Source organism: Drosophila sulfurigaster, chromosome 2R (genome assembly GCF_023558435.1).
Source record: "Drosophila sulfurigaster albostrigata strain 15112-1811.04 chromosome 2R, ASM2355843v2, whole genome shotgun sequence".
Taxonomy (NCBI): Eukaryota; Metazoa; Arthropoda; class Insecta; order Diptera; family Drosophilidae; genus Drosophila; species Drosophila sulfurigaster.
The window spans coordinates 18,557,673-18,572,876 of NC_084882.1; the positions used below are offsets into that span (position 1 = coordinate 18,557,673).

Sequence of the window (15,204 nt, forward strand, 5' to 3'; positions counted from 1 at the left end):
TTTATACTCCATAAACTTTAAAGTATTTTGTTTTGCTTGACCCAGCTTTGCCAATTTACTGACCACAATAATTGCCCAGCTGTGTGAGAGAGGAGCCCACATAATTTGTTCCAATTGGCAATTGCAATTGCAGATTCGCTTTTCAAGTCGAGACGAGTCGAGAACTCTAAGATTTAAATGCATGGCCAATCAGCAGAAGAAGAAAAAATCATTTGATTTACATTTTATGCGCCTGCTGTTGAAGCTGAGTTGAGTTGGAGTTGAAGCTGAGGCTGAAGCTGCTTTCATTTCAATTGCACATTCTGAATTTATTAGTGCAAAAGCGCTGCAAATGCTGAATGCCAAATCTAATTTATGCGATTTGAAAAGACAAAGCACAGACATGGACTTGGACTTGGACTCGAGTCGAAGTCGCATTCGCAGTCTTGGGGCTCCAGCCAATTCCAATGCCAATGCCAATGGCTTTTGGAATACGATTGCGAATGCGAATGCAAATTTGCCGTTGTCTTTTGAGCCACTTGAACTTTTTTTTGCGCCGCTTTGCAATTGATGCTGATGCTGATGCTGATACTGAGATACAATGTTGGCATCGCAGGACGTTGTTGTCAGTCAGCATTGCAATGCGATGGCAACAGCCGAGACGGGCACAAGCCAAAAACAGAAACTGAAGCAGTGCTACTTTGGCCTGCCGATGCAAGCTTATCTTGCCACACAGAGCCATAGATATAGCTGGTGGCTTGGCTTTGCCCTGGCGACGAATTGACGTATGTTTCGGGGCACGCTCATGGGACACTAGGAGGAAAATCGAAATGGAAGAGCATAGAGAGAGAGAGAGAGAGGTGAAGAGAACGAATGTTGTTTTTTTATTTGGAGGAAGTGATCTCATCGTAAATTACAAATTACACAAAGTCACGATATCAATTTCAGATACACTCTCGAACAGCTCTCTCACTCGTGTAGACGTCGTTGTATCTGCTGCTGTTTTGTTGTTATAATTAAATTGTCGCCGTTTTTTTTTTTTTCTATCTCGATTTTTTTGCTAACATAAAACAAATGCTAGCCATGGGAATTGATTAATGTATTCGAATTGATTGAGCGTGGCAAACAAAAGCCACAAACTGAAAAAACCCGCTGCCAATTGAATAAGAATCTTTAGAGCCGACAGACAAAATTTACATAACTTAACAAGAATTCCGTTTGGCTGAGGGTCAAACACCTACACCAGAAAAACACACACAAAACAGAGAAGACAGTGGAAGAAAAAAACAAGTTGCTACCATTGGCCGGAGCATGAGAACAAGTTCATTAGGAGCCAAAGCAACGCGCGCTCTTTTCATCCACATTACTTAGGTAGTGTTTGGTGATTTGCCCCGCCGGAATGGAGAATTCTCACTGCCTCACTGACTAGCTAGCTAGCTGACTGGCGAAAGGTGACCCACATGCGGTGAAAGCAACGGCATTAACTCAAAAGCGCCTTTAATCAGCCTTTGACTAAAAAAATTTCTCAATGAAAAATGCCTCAAAGTGCGCGGTCATGGCATAAGTCGAACGCTAATAACTAACACTGACCCACAAAAGTACACCTACACCACATACATATTGTATGGGTGTATTTTAATTGAAATTGAACAAGCAAAGTCTTGATTTTTGATTTGTTCTCGGAAGCAACATTTTCCATTTGGCAATCAATTTCCTGTTAGCGGAACGAGTTCTCTGTAAACGGTTATTGGCCCGGCCCTTTGCATTCAGCATTTACGTAATCGCATCGTAAGGCAATAATTTATAACCAAAACAAAACAAAACGAAAAACAAAACTCAACCCAAGTCAACTCAACTTAAATGATCGTGCCCTTCCGCATCGCAGTGCTTTCATTAATCATTAATGCACATTTGGTCGCATCGTCTTTGTCAGTTGTTTTTGTTTTTGCTTTTTTGTTTTTGTCAATTTGTTTACCATAATTGTTGACATTTGGCTAAGTGCATAAATTTTAATCACAAAGACGTGAGAGACTTGCGGAGCTTGGCTTTTCATCTCGACACAAAAACGCATTGCCAAATATTGTACCAAAACATAAAGCAAATATTATTGATAAACATGGCAAGCAATCGAAAGGAGAAGCTTAATTAATAAAACAAATATTTTGCTATTTGCAAAGCGCAAAAACGCGCACTTATGCAACATGCAACAGCAATGCAGCAGCAACAACTTGCAACGACTGTCATAAATTTGCACATTGTCAGGTGCGCAAGCATTTTTTTGCGTTTCGCTGTTGCCAATTTTCTAACAAATTCTGCCAACAAATTCGTAAAATATTTGCATGCACAAGTGTTTCACTCTCGACTTTGAGGCAAACTCGTAACTGTGCCACATTTGACACACACACGCAGACACTTGTAGGTGGCAAAAAAGGGAAAACGTCACTGAGCTTTTAAGTGTTCAGTGATCAAGCACATGGCATAGGCAATGTACTTTTTATACCCACTATCCATAGAAGGGTATTATAACTTTGTGCATATCATAAATGTGTGTAACAGGCATCTCCGACTTTTTAAAGTGTATATATTCTTGATCAGAGTCAACAACTGAGACGATATAGCCATGTCCGTCTTCCAGTATGATTTACAACGTCACAGACTCTAAATGTAGTACTATATCGATATACCAAATATAGTCTTCGGTATATTTAAGTATATTTTTTAGTATATTAATAACAATAGACGTCAGAGACTAAATGTACGACTGTATCGATATACCAAATATATTCAGTATTTTTTTAGTACATTAATTTGGTATACTTTAATAATAATACTCTATTACTTCTATTGAAAATGGATATCTCTTAGTCGACCACACTCAACTGTAGTTTTCTTATTAGTTTTTTTTTTTTTTTTGTATATACTATGCAAATATGCAGTTCGAGTTATGTCACCTGGGCAGCACCTGGACGGTCCAAGGCATTGCTTTTTTTGACGTGTTGCAGACTTGAGCAACAAAAAGCGAAAGAAAAACAATGCCAAGCTGCACTTGTTGTTGAGGTAATTTGAGACGCTGCTTTGGCTTAGCTGGGCTGCAAGTTAAGTTGCAAGCAGCATAGTTTTTGTTAAAGCTGACCTTCGGTATTTTGTAACTATGATAATTTACATGGCAAAACCAAAAACAAACACGAAAACAACAACAATGCAAATAATAAGCCACAACACAACAACAGCAGCAAACGATCCTGATTTGCAGCCAGGGACAAGGTCAACTGCATATAAAACTGTGCTGCATTACAAATCAATATAAATCGAAGAGTTATAAAAAGCTGAGCAGACCATAAATAAAAGGCCATACAATGAAATGTCTCAAGATGCCACCAGCAAGCTGCCAGCCACAAACTGGAATCGCACGGGTGAATGGCACAAAACTGAAGCTGAAGCTGCTGCTGCTGCTGCTGAAGCTGGAACTGGAGTCTTGCATCGTCTCTCTGGCTGGCTGCTGTGGGGCCAACGCATTGATAACTGCAAAGATGCTTTGCCAGCCACACATAAATCTTTTCACACCCAAGTCCAGACCCCAGACTACGACTTAGTATCTGTGCAAAGTGCATGTAGTTTTGAAATTTGAGCTATGCATGCAACGCTCAGGCAGAGCTAATTACTAGACCAAACTCAAAAGCAGGCAAACAATTCTGAAAAAAAAATACATACAACAAAATAAAATAACAACTCTGCGGTGTTGTATGATTATCGCTAGTCATAATTTACTCAACAACAACAACAACAGTAGATATTTTTCTGGTTTTTTAATTGGCAAAAACGAAGCGGCATGATATCATATTGTATACTATATAAGCAGTAATAATTTATTTTTAGCCAAATTGACAGCAGTTGAACGAAGTTAAAAAGCAGCAGCAACAAAAAAAAAGGCCAGATAAAAGTGTTTAGTTAAGGTCGAGACTGAGACTCTGAGTGGAAGGGAGAAAGAGAACACTTCAGAGTAAATAATCAGACGTTGATTTCGCTTATCAATTACAAATTTTGTAGGTGTGAATGATTGCTGCTCGCAGTGCCAGGGTTCAATGTCGATAAAACGCCAATGAAATTTGAATAAGCTACTTAAAACAATGAAATTCTCTGTTATAGACATTACCCAATTTCACTTTCATGTTAAGTACGTTTGAGTAAATGCAAACTCACCTTCCACTTCAAATGTTTTTGCTTTGCACAACGTTGCGTATGATTGACATGCGACGTGGGTATGAAGAAATGCGGCAGACAATTTCAACTCAACTAAATTATACGCAATTGACCGCCTGCTGCAAAGTTAAATGAAATGCACCTTAATCCACGGAAAAACGTCTCGAATCTGTAATGAAACCAAAAATGGGAAAGCCACAATGAAAATTAATTGTAAATTCAATGTTTTCACTGTCTGTTGTGTTTACAGTTTTACATTTAGGATTTTTTTGCTATTTGTGCTTATGCGGCGTATGCGCGATATGAACTGCCAGCCGCATGCTAGACTGCATGCTAGACTCCAAGTATTTGAAAACGCATCGTGTCGTCTGGCAATCAGCGCGCGCAGCTGGAAGCTTCTTAGTTTGTTTACAACAACAACTAAAATGTAGGAAATATGTCGTGATGCTGCAACTTTCATGACGCGTTGCACACGCAATTCGAAAGGCAACACTTAAAAAAAAACCCCATCTCAACTCAATTCAAGATTTAATAAATGGTTTATTTTTAAAACAGATTTGATAGTAGAAGTCAAAGTTCAACTGATAATCTCTGTGGCGTCGCCTAATCAGGCGATTCTGTTTCAGTTACTTTTGAGTCGAGCTAATATATAGACGAGCGCAATGAGAGCTTGGCAACTTATTTCACTGCTAGTTTTGATCTCGTCGTATGGCTTTGTCAATGCCATTGACAGAATTCAACTGAGTCCGCGACTCTTGTACAGCAGAGAGGACGGCAACTCCTCGCTATACGGTAGCCGAACAAACGCTGTGATCTGGGCTCGCCAATTGCTGGATAAGTTAGGTCTGACCCATTTGAAGAGTAAGTTGGTTCAAGCCAAGATCGTGGAATTCACAAATGAATTACTCTTCGAAATGGAAACTTATTTATATGCGCTGGAAGTGAAGCGAATGTGGGACGGAAAATTGGAGGAATTCCAATATAATGAGGAGGCTGATAGAAAATCCATGGACTGCGCTTCAGATTGCGTAAACAAGGACTACAAGTTAGAGCAAACGGAGAAAAAGTTCTGGGAAGAAGTGAATATTGATTTTAGAATTCGATCATAAGAGCAAATAATAATAATAAAGAGTTTGCTATGCATTTAACATATGCTAACAATATGTGTGTGTTATTGACTAGGTGTTTTAGGTGTTTATCTTATCACAATTTGCATCCGATAAGATTTCTCACTTGCGCTTTCTATGGAAAGCTTTGTTCGGGAAACGTTTCGAATTGGCGAGCATGATACGGGTATTATTTTGTAAGATGATGTGCTGAAATCGAATACGAGAGAGAAACACCGTCACCCACATTTGAGTGCGCATTTGCAAATGGAATTGCAGTCGCACTCAGCACGCTGAAATTCGATATGCACGAAGCTTTGAGTTTATGAGTAATACAATTCTACAGCCTTGACTTAATTTGCAGCGTCTCTTTTTGCTTTGAAAGTTGCAACGAAAACAGAATTCACACGCTTGGCCAGTCAACAATGTGGCAACAACAGCGGCAAACAGCAACAAAACAGCATTCAACCCATTTTCAGCTTGGCACTTGGCTTTTATTTTCAATGTCAAACTCGAGGAGGAAGACGAGTAAAGAGGAAAACTAAAAGAGAGAGAGAGAGGCACTCTCATGGAGTTCACAATCGTTTGTTGTCCCACAATAAATCACTAATGGCACCGTGCTTAGCTGTCTGTTTAAGGCGCCATAAATTCTTAAAAGCCAAAAGCCAAAACCCCGAAAAGGTTCTAACACCTTCGACTCCAAAATTTAAAAAGCCAAAACAAAAAACTCGCGGCTGCAATCAACACAACATTCATAATTTATGCGATCTGCAGGCAAACTCGCTTTGATATCAAATTGTTTGTGCCACAGCCAGCCAGCGACATGAGTTATAGCCATTCCATATAGCCATATCCGCCGACCAAAAATTTATCCCAGATCGCTTCTCTTCTTGTTCTTATTATTGTTGTTGTTGTTGTTGTTGTTTGTTGTGTGCCATTTCCTGTCGGCGCAACGCAATTAAAGTTATGGCCCAAAACGCATGCCAAGCCCCAAAAAGGCATCCTCCAAAAAATACAGTGAGGAAATTTACACACTGCAACGTTGCCAAGTTTCTAAACAAGTTTCGTTATATATTACGAAATTTGCATAAAAATTACGAATAATTACGAATAGTGAACAAAAGGGACTAGTCACAAATCAGACACTGCGAGAGAAATAGAGATTAGCTCACGAAACGAGCGCGCATTAACATTTCAAAGAGTAACACGAACGAAATCTATGAGCTTAGCTGCTGATAATCGAAAGCAAATTGAATTAATAATAACGAGCCAATAGCTGTCCACCATACAGAAATCATTTTGAATTATTGTATTGGGAAAATTGTCATAATTTCAACTAATGTGCCACGAGATCTCGCCCCCTTCCATTCCACTCCACTCCACTCGGATTGCGTATACGCAGCGTTGCGCCGTTTGGCTTTCAAGTCGAGGCAACTTGTTATCGAAAAGAAATTTGTATTTTGTATTTGTACTTTTTGGTCTTTTTTTTGTGTGTGTATGCCATGCGTGCTTGTCAAATAAAATGTAAAGTTTATGTGACAGTTTGGCGATTAAAAAAATGCTTTGAAAAAACTGCATTTTGATGTCAAATGGGAAGCCCAAAAGAAAAAGAAATACACAGAGATTAGAAACTGTCGATCGATGGAATATTAAAAGCAAAATTGGAAATTATATATTTAAATGCAAATTAAGTGAGCCAAAAAATTACCAAATATAAGTTATTTTAGTGTTTTAAGTAGTGAAAGTATGATGAGCTGACATCTCTCTCTAGCTCTCTTTCTCTGTCGGTTAAGTGGGTGAAAAGTGAACGCATAATTAAACAAGCATACTCGTATTGTGTTTGATGTCTCCATGGAAAATTTCAGTCGCATGCGAGCACTAAACTGACCCTTGACACTTGAATCGCTATTCTCCCTCTCTCTCTCTCTCTTTCTCTCTCTTTCTCTGTCTATTATTGCGTGCCTCACTGCTTAACTTATGCAGGTAGCTCAATTGCAGGCGAAGACTTTGACAATGAGGGTTGCGGGCTGCGAGGAAAGGCAAAACTAAGCATGCCAAAAGTGCTCAGAGAGAAATAAAAATAAAAATAAATTAAAATTGAAGCAATAAAAATACGACCCCAAAACCAGCAGCATGACAATTGCGCATGAGTTTCCCCTTGCCCCCTGCCGCTTGCCACATTCTCTCTACAGAATCTGAATGCCTGAAATTACCACCATGATAGTCGCCGACGTTCAAACAATTCCTTTACAGCTGTGTGTGCATTGCTGGAAACATTCATTTCGTGTGCAACCACAAAAACTCATTGCATTTACAAAATGATCGACGATAATGCGGTCCCAGCGAAAAACAAAACAACAACAAAACAGCGATCGATGTCGACGACGTTTTAAAGACAATGTTTGGCAGTCCCGCATTTAGCGACAATTAAGAAATCAAACCTGCGCCTGTGCCTGCCAATTGCAATGGAAAACCGCTTACCAGGAGCTGACAGTAGCTTTATTTTTTCCCCCCGATCCGACAGGCCCAGGCATCATTGGGATTGCAACTGAGACTGCGACAGCGACTGAAATTCAGACCTAGACCCAGACCCAGCTGGCCCCCTGGATGGTTGCCAGTTGCCAGACAGTCAGCTAGTCAGACAGTCAGCCAGTTTTGGCTTTCCACTCTAATGCAAATGTGCAATTAAATTGTTGACGTCGCCTGTCGTTTGCTGCTAATCAAAATTGTACGATCATAGGACATGGAATAGACCCCCAAAGCCAGCCAAGTCAAGAGAGCGTAACGGCAACTGAAACAAACAACGACAACCAACTACGACGACAGACACACAGACAGGCAGCCAAACACTTTTGATGGCTTTTTGAAAAGCGGGCAATAAGTTGTAATTGACCTTTTTAACATTGGCAAAGCAAATAAATTTTGTGGGCGGTCGTCGATCGTCGATTGTCGTTTGGCAAATGATTTAAAACCAAATTGGGTATGGCAAACCAATAGGAAAGCCATTAAACAAAATACTCGTAGTTGTAGTGTGTAAAACACATAAAAATTCCTCAAGCAAATAGGAAATGCATAAAAAAGCAAACAGCGTTGGAAATATTTCCACAATTTGTAATTCGATAATTAGATTCACATATCTGCGCAAATTAATTATCAAATTTGTCGTTTTGCAGTTGTGTCGAGCAGTTTTATAGCACAATTAAAATGAATTTAATGAGCTGACTGTGAAGTTCTTGAAGAAATAGTCTGAAATAGCCTAGAGCCAGCCTCCGGATAGAGTATGCGAGAGTTGACACAGCCATAAAGCAGCATGAAGCATCAGACACATATGGTTACAGTTCAGTAATTTTCATTTTATTTTCAAGAGAGAAAGAGGGAAAGGCAGAGGGAGAGGGAGAGATGTGTATCTGTTTGTTGTGCCACACACAGACGCACACGCATAAAACTATAAATTGAAACGGGTGTGTCATTATTTTCAACTGAATTTCATGCCACATGCAAGGCACAAAAAAAAGTTGTGGTTGCAGTTGCAGTTTGTGATTGCTGTGGGCAGGCGCAACACATTTTGACAGAACAGTTAGTCAGTTAGCCTTTTTTTTTTGCGGACAAGGTGTTGCACAATTCAATAGAACATTTATTGCCCAAACACTTGGCAGACAATTTATAGTAACGACTGCGAAAAGGGGCAAGGTGCAGAGGTACAACTTCACTCAGTTTAGTCAATTGCATAAATGAGCTGCTAGCTTTGAGTCGTAAACCTGGCCAAAAGCGACGCCAGTTTGATGGCAGCTAAAACGTCTACAAAGTAACTAAAAGCTGCTAAGCTTGTGCGCAATTAGAATAGCCAAGCAGCCGGCCGGTTGTTGCAGTTGCAATCGCAGTTGTTGTTGATGTTGTTGTTGCAACATGGCAACACATGTTGCCAGTTGGCAGAGCTCAACTCAGCTCAGCTTGACTTGGCTTGGTTTGTTTGTTTGTTCGCCATGCGCCTAACTAGCTATCTATATTTGAGCAGATTGCGCCGCTAACCTCATTGCAATCTTGGCCCAAACTTGCAGTCGCAGAGTCGTAGACTAACTGACTCTGGCCAAAGTGACTAACTGACTTACTGACTGCAGTTTGAGTTGACTCTCGTTGGATATCACTTCTACATTTATTGCTCACATTTTGCATGTGTGTGTGTGTGTGAGTAAATTGTTAACATGTAGACAAGTGTAATTTAGTTGTTAGAAGCACGAAGAGAAAGAAGTAGCGAGAGAGAGAGAGAGAGAGAGAGATAGAGAAAGAGAGAATGCTGCATTGACAACACGGTGACTACAACAAATTGAAATTTAAAACGCGCCTTTTTTTCGCCAATTGGCCAAAACTGGTTGGCAACAAGCCAAAGACGTTCGACTGCTTGTCGCATTTATTTAAATTGTATCTAAACTGCAGCGACTAGATTTATTATTAGCCTGTTGGCGGCTTAATTAGCCCCAGCCAAATGCAAAGCCAATAAAACACAATGGAGAAGACTCTCTGCATTATCAGCTGTTAGCCAGCTGCATTGTTGGCCTCTGCTATTGTTGCTGTTGCTGTGGTTGTTAATGTTGTTGTTGTTGTTTATAAAGCTGAAAGTCGTTAACCTTCGTTGTAACACATTCATCATCATCACTCACCTCAGCAGCAGCGGCAGCATCACGCACACAACTTTAGCCAGAGCAACAACTTGGTCTGCGTTGTCGTCGTCGTCAATGCAGCTGTAAAAAGAAGTCGTCTTAATCTTAAACGACGTCTCCATCCATCTCAGAAGGCAGCAGCAGCAACGGCAACAGCAACAGCAGCAGCAGCATCAGCAGAAGAACATCAACTGGGCAGTGGCTGCCTCTTAGCCAGTTTTGTGCTGTTGCTTTTGTTTGCAGCAGCGCATTTGAAAACAAGCAAGGAAGTTTACTGCCAACAGACAAACTGACGCAGTGAAGAATTGACGGGCCGGCCTTTAGAAGGCAACAGCAACAGCAACTGCTGCTGCCGATGTTGTTGCTGCTGCTTCGAGTGCGACACATACAACAAATAAGTAAACAGCGCGCACTTATAACAAATTAGCTTGGCACAGAAAGAAATAAAAAAACAAAACAAAAACTCAGTCAAAAGAACTAGGCAACCAGATGGATCAGGCAACCAGCAACCAGCATCCAGAGTAAGAGGAGGAGGAGGAGGAGAAAAGTCAAGCTACAATTTGGGAAATCGTCATGCTTCTCGACGACATTTGAAAGCGTTTGAAAGTGTCACGTTTGGTGAAATGTCTAGAACTAAATATGGAGAAAATTGGGTACACAACTCAGTACAGCAATGCAATGCAATGCAATGCAATCATTTGACTTGACACTTTCTAAGCCAGACGCCGCCTGCATCGCCACCGCCGACGACGTCGCACAAATGAAGAATGCAAACAGAGACAGACGGAGCCACAGCTGAGAGAGTTGCTGCTGCTGCTGCTGTACAGACTGATGCCACAAAAAGGTTCGGCGGATGTTTGCTTCGAGACTGCTGAAGGCAACCCAAAAATAACTGTAAACGAACTAACAATGCAACGTGCGGCAGCAGCAAGCAACAAGAACAACCAACAGCAGTGCCGACAGCAGCCACTCGAGTGAAATAATTAAAATTCCATGCTCATAACTTCCGCAATTAAGGCTGATAGACGACTGAAGTGCAAAGCGAAAGAGAGAGAGAGAGAGATAGAGATAGAGATAGAGTCCTACTCCCAACTGTCCAACGAACAGGCAACTGGCAACAGGAGTCGGCAACAACAGCTAATTTCCACGCACAGTTGACGCAACTACAAAGTGCCAAGGCAAGCAGCGGTGGCAGCAACAGAACTTGCCACAACGTCGCAACCGAGTCTGACAGGCAAACAGCAGACAAACAGCGACGCAGTCGAGACGTTTGGATTGTTGGCTGTTCTCTCTCTCTCTCTTTCTCTTGTATCTTAGCGAGACATGCTTGCAACGTCGTCGTCGTCGTTGTTGCGACGACCAACGCATGCCACACAGTACACGCCTGCACTAATGAAGTAATTCATTGAACCGTGCTACGCTAGCGCGGTTGCCATTAGTTTAGTGTTGGCTACGCTGCAACCTGGCAACCATTCCCTACCCTCCCCTCCCCCTCCCCGCACCCACGCCCTTTTTGTGAGTGCTGCATTTTGCCGTGTTTACGCTTAACCCAAAGCTGACGTTGTTGTTTACCTCAGTCAGACAGTGGCAACGCTTCCTGGATCGCACATTAGATCATTCGGTGACAGCAGCCAGCTGCTGGCTCTCTGGCCTGACTATCTCACTGGCTGGCTGACTGGCTGGTTGGCCTGACCTCGCCTTAAATACATCGAACCGGACCCGGGACACTCCTTCACTTTGCCTTAGCTCACTGCGCTATCAGCTGACCAAGCCCAAAATGATGGCCGTGCAGCAAAAAAATGTCTTTGATAATTAAGCGGGCCACAGCAACACTTAAAAGTCCAAACTCTCCACAGTCCACACTCTCAAGAGTCCAAACTCTCCCCAGTACACACTCTCCACTCTTCTCAATTCATTTTCTATACACAGAAAAAAAGAGTTGAAAAAATTACAAGTTAGCTCATAAGAAAAATTCTTCAACTTCATTGAACATCTAAATTCTAAAATAATTTTAAATGTGCAATTCTTTAAGTCGAAATATATACTCTTATTTCAAAACATGCAAATCTGTCAAAATTAAATTCAAAACGAAAAATCTCAAACCAAAATCAAACGTAAAATAATAAATATATATTTTGTTTTCTCATCTTAAGAGAAGATTTTCCAATCTCAAAACAAAGATCGAAATTTTGTTTTATGTTTTAAAAATTTTTTTAATTTTGAATTCTTTAGTTTACGTTTCTTATTTTTGTAGCGTTTTTTCTTTTTTCTATGCAGATTTAAAATTAAAGATTTTAATCCTAAAAAAGAAATTGTTATAATCTTAAACAAAAAATAATATAATAAAATAATAATATAATCTTATACAAAACAAACATTTTTCAACTGAAATTCTGGCTTCAAATAAATTTTATTGGATCGAAAAGCTTACAAAATTAATTCTTGTATTTAGAAAGTAATTTTTTCACTCAAACTCAAACTTTTTCTAATCCACACTCTCCACAGTCCGCATTCTAACGATTGCACTTTCTCGAAAAAATGCGCAAGAACTTTATCTGGCACTCCGCGCTGCCGCTTGCCGTTTGCCGCTTGCCACATGCCGCAAGTAGCCACGAGGCTGGCATAAAAAAAGTTGCAAGTTAAAGCGGAGAGTTGAGAGAGTGGCCACTGACCAAAGGCACATCATCTTAATAGAAATATGCGTGCCATATACAAGAGTGTGTGTGTTGTAAGTGTGTGTGTGTGTGTGTGAGCTGCTGTGTGTTGTGCATATCAAAATCCATTAGTGGCTTTTGTAGAAATAATCAACAACGACACCAAAAAAAAAAGGAGACTGCAAACTGCTGAAGTTGCGCGAATGCGAAGTGCGGCAGACGATGCGGAATTTCCGCTGCGAAAAGGGGAAGGCGGGGGATGATTGGCTTCAGTGCTGCAACGAAGCGATCTGACGGTCGCTCTGTCTGTCTGTCGCTCACTCGCTCGATTACTGGCGGTATCTATGGTCCGGGCTAAGTGAACATTTGTAATGGTCACTCAGGCGGCCAGTGCGTCCATCGTCTCTATCAGCAAACGCGTTTGTTACGCTGTCCACACACACACACACACACACACACACATAGTCGTGTGTTGTTGTTTGTTATTTACTCATTGCTATAAGCAGCGAAAAAAAAACAACAACTACGTATTCGCATCTAATCATTTGTTTTCGTTGTTTATTTCAAACAGAGCGTATCGAGCGCATTTTGTAAAATATAATTACAATTGCGGTTATTTGATTTGATATAGCTGAGTGTCTGTGTGTGTTTGTGTGTGTCTGTGTGTGTGTTGTGCGCTGGTCAGTGCTCCTCTCGCCGCTAGTTGTAAAAAATTGCATTTAATTATAAATTCTATAATGAGCCAAGCGCAAATAATTTCCCTTGTGCGGGGCACAATCTTTTTTTTATTATTATTTTCCAACCAGTCAACAACAGAGAGCCGCGAGTCGAGAGTCGAGAGTCGTTTGTCCTCAGTGGCTACGATTAAATTAATCAGCGTCATGTGGTGATTGACTTGTCGGCATGCAAAATATGTAAATACAGAAATGCATATATGCTTTTACTATACTATATAAATGCAATGCATTTGCATAGTCGCCAGCCAAGGGCTGTAAATCATATTTCTGCTTATAAATAATCAAGACAACTTCAACAGAATTTATGACCTGGCTTGTTGTAAATAACGCAACTGACAAGCGCTGACGTCACAAAAGGCACGCAAAGAATGCATAATCTCTAATCAACTTTATAGATACTAGGTACACACACATCCGTTTCGTAGATACTATTGCGGCGTTCAATAAATCCATTCATAAAACGCAAACACAAAGAAAAGTCATCAAAGTTAGCTCATAGAGATAAATATACATTTTATTTTATACAATGCGGACAAGAAAGTATCTTAGGGGGGCATCTATATCATTTTCTATATATTCTACACAGCGATAAAAGTCTTTAAAGATACATTATTTGGTATATAGATATCTGCTGCTACGTGCCATAATCACACACACACACACACATACTCGATTCTACTTGCCACGTTTCGTTTGCCCCAATAGATTTATGTCCGATTCGACCTTAACCAATTTATTGAGGCATTTATAAACGACGACTTTTGTAGCCTTTTCTTCGACTCAATATAATTTTTACGATGCTCCTGACCGTGCCACAAAAAACAACAGCAAATAGACGAAGACAGACAAACAAACGAATCAAATGAAGACAGATGAATAATATATAGAAATGTTGATTATTTGTTGTTTGTTATTTTTAATGTCAGAAATCAACAAGATGCCTTCTATTAGTCGCTCTGGTCTAAACTATAAATTTATGGCGTCTTCAACGAATACAAAAAACCGACACCAACAATTACTAATCTGGCAAAATTTGGCAATTGTTCAAGGTTGCAACAGCAACAAATTTGTACACAGAAAAATTAAAGCTAATTTCAAGAGACACCAAACTAATTTCTCATAGGCCTCCCTAGATGATCATCGGATCATCTCATAATGGAATTTCGGTTTCTGTTTTCTACTCTCGCACCCATCAGCTAATCAGAAGAAAGTTCTATCTGTAGCAGCTAAAAAAGCGAAATTCAGACTGCAGCATTTGTTTTTCGTTTTTGTTTTCGTTTTTATTTATTTATTTTTTTTTTTCTGTTGTATTTACTTATCACTGCTACGGCGTCTCTAATTAATTTCTTCTACTTCTTCGCTTGCTCGACTTGTGGTGTTCGGACCGACTGGCGATAGAAGAGATCCAAGAGATCCGGTCTTGACGACAACAGCTCCACTGCGCCCACGTAGGCAGAGCAAACTAATTAAGTCGCATATACATAACGCCAGTTTTTTTTCTTTTTTTTTATCAAGCGATAAAATAAAACACAACACAACAGCAACAGCAACAACAAATAAAAAGGAAAAACGTAAAACAAAGCAAACCAAATGCTATCTATGTGAAACCATACCAAACACACTCACACATTTCACATATATATTGTAGATAATCGACAGAGAAAAACGAAAAAAGAACTGAAAATTGTTTATCAGCCACCTAATGAATGGAGCTTGGCCAGTGTGATAAGAGGTCCAAAACTCTTTAAGCCACGCACGTGTGCAGCCAACAACAACGCTCACAATGAACAGCATAAATACGAATGTGGTTTTTACGCGCATACCCTGTAAATATGTCTAGAGAAGGGGAATAGTCGAGGTATAATCAAGT

General features: G+C 40.3%; 2 protein-coding genes across 2 annotated transcripts in view; one reads left to right on the forward strand and one right to left on the reverse strand.

The window, feature by feature from the left end:
• Positions 1 to 15,204, forward strand: part of LOC133836724 (uncharacterized) — a 130,715-nt gene that overhangs the window by 101,258 nt on the left and 14,253 nt on the right. The gene's annotated exons all lie outside the window — the stretch shown is intronic.
• The window catches only part of LOC133839304 (uncharacterized), a 96,176-nt gene that overhangs the window by 69,381 nt on the left and 11,591 nt on the right, over positions 1 to 15,204 (reverse strand). The window contains 1 exon segment of the mRNA XM_062270730.1: positions 4,180 to 4,348. The gene's annotated coding sequence lies outside the window, so the exon portion shown is untranslated.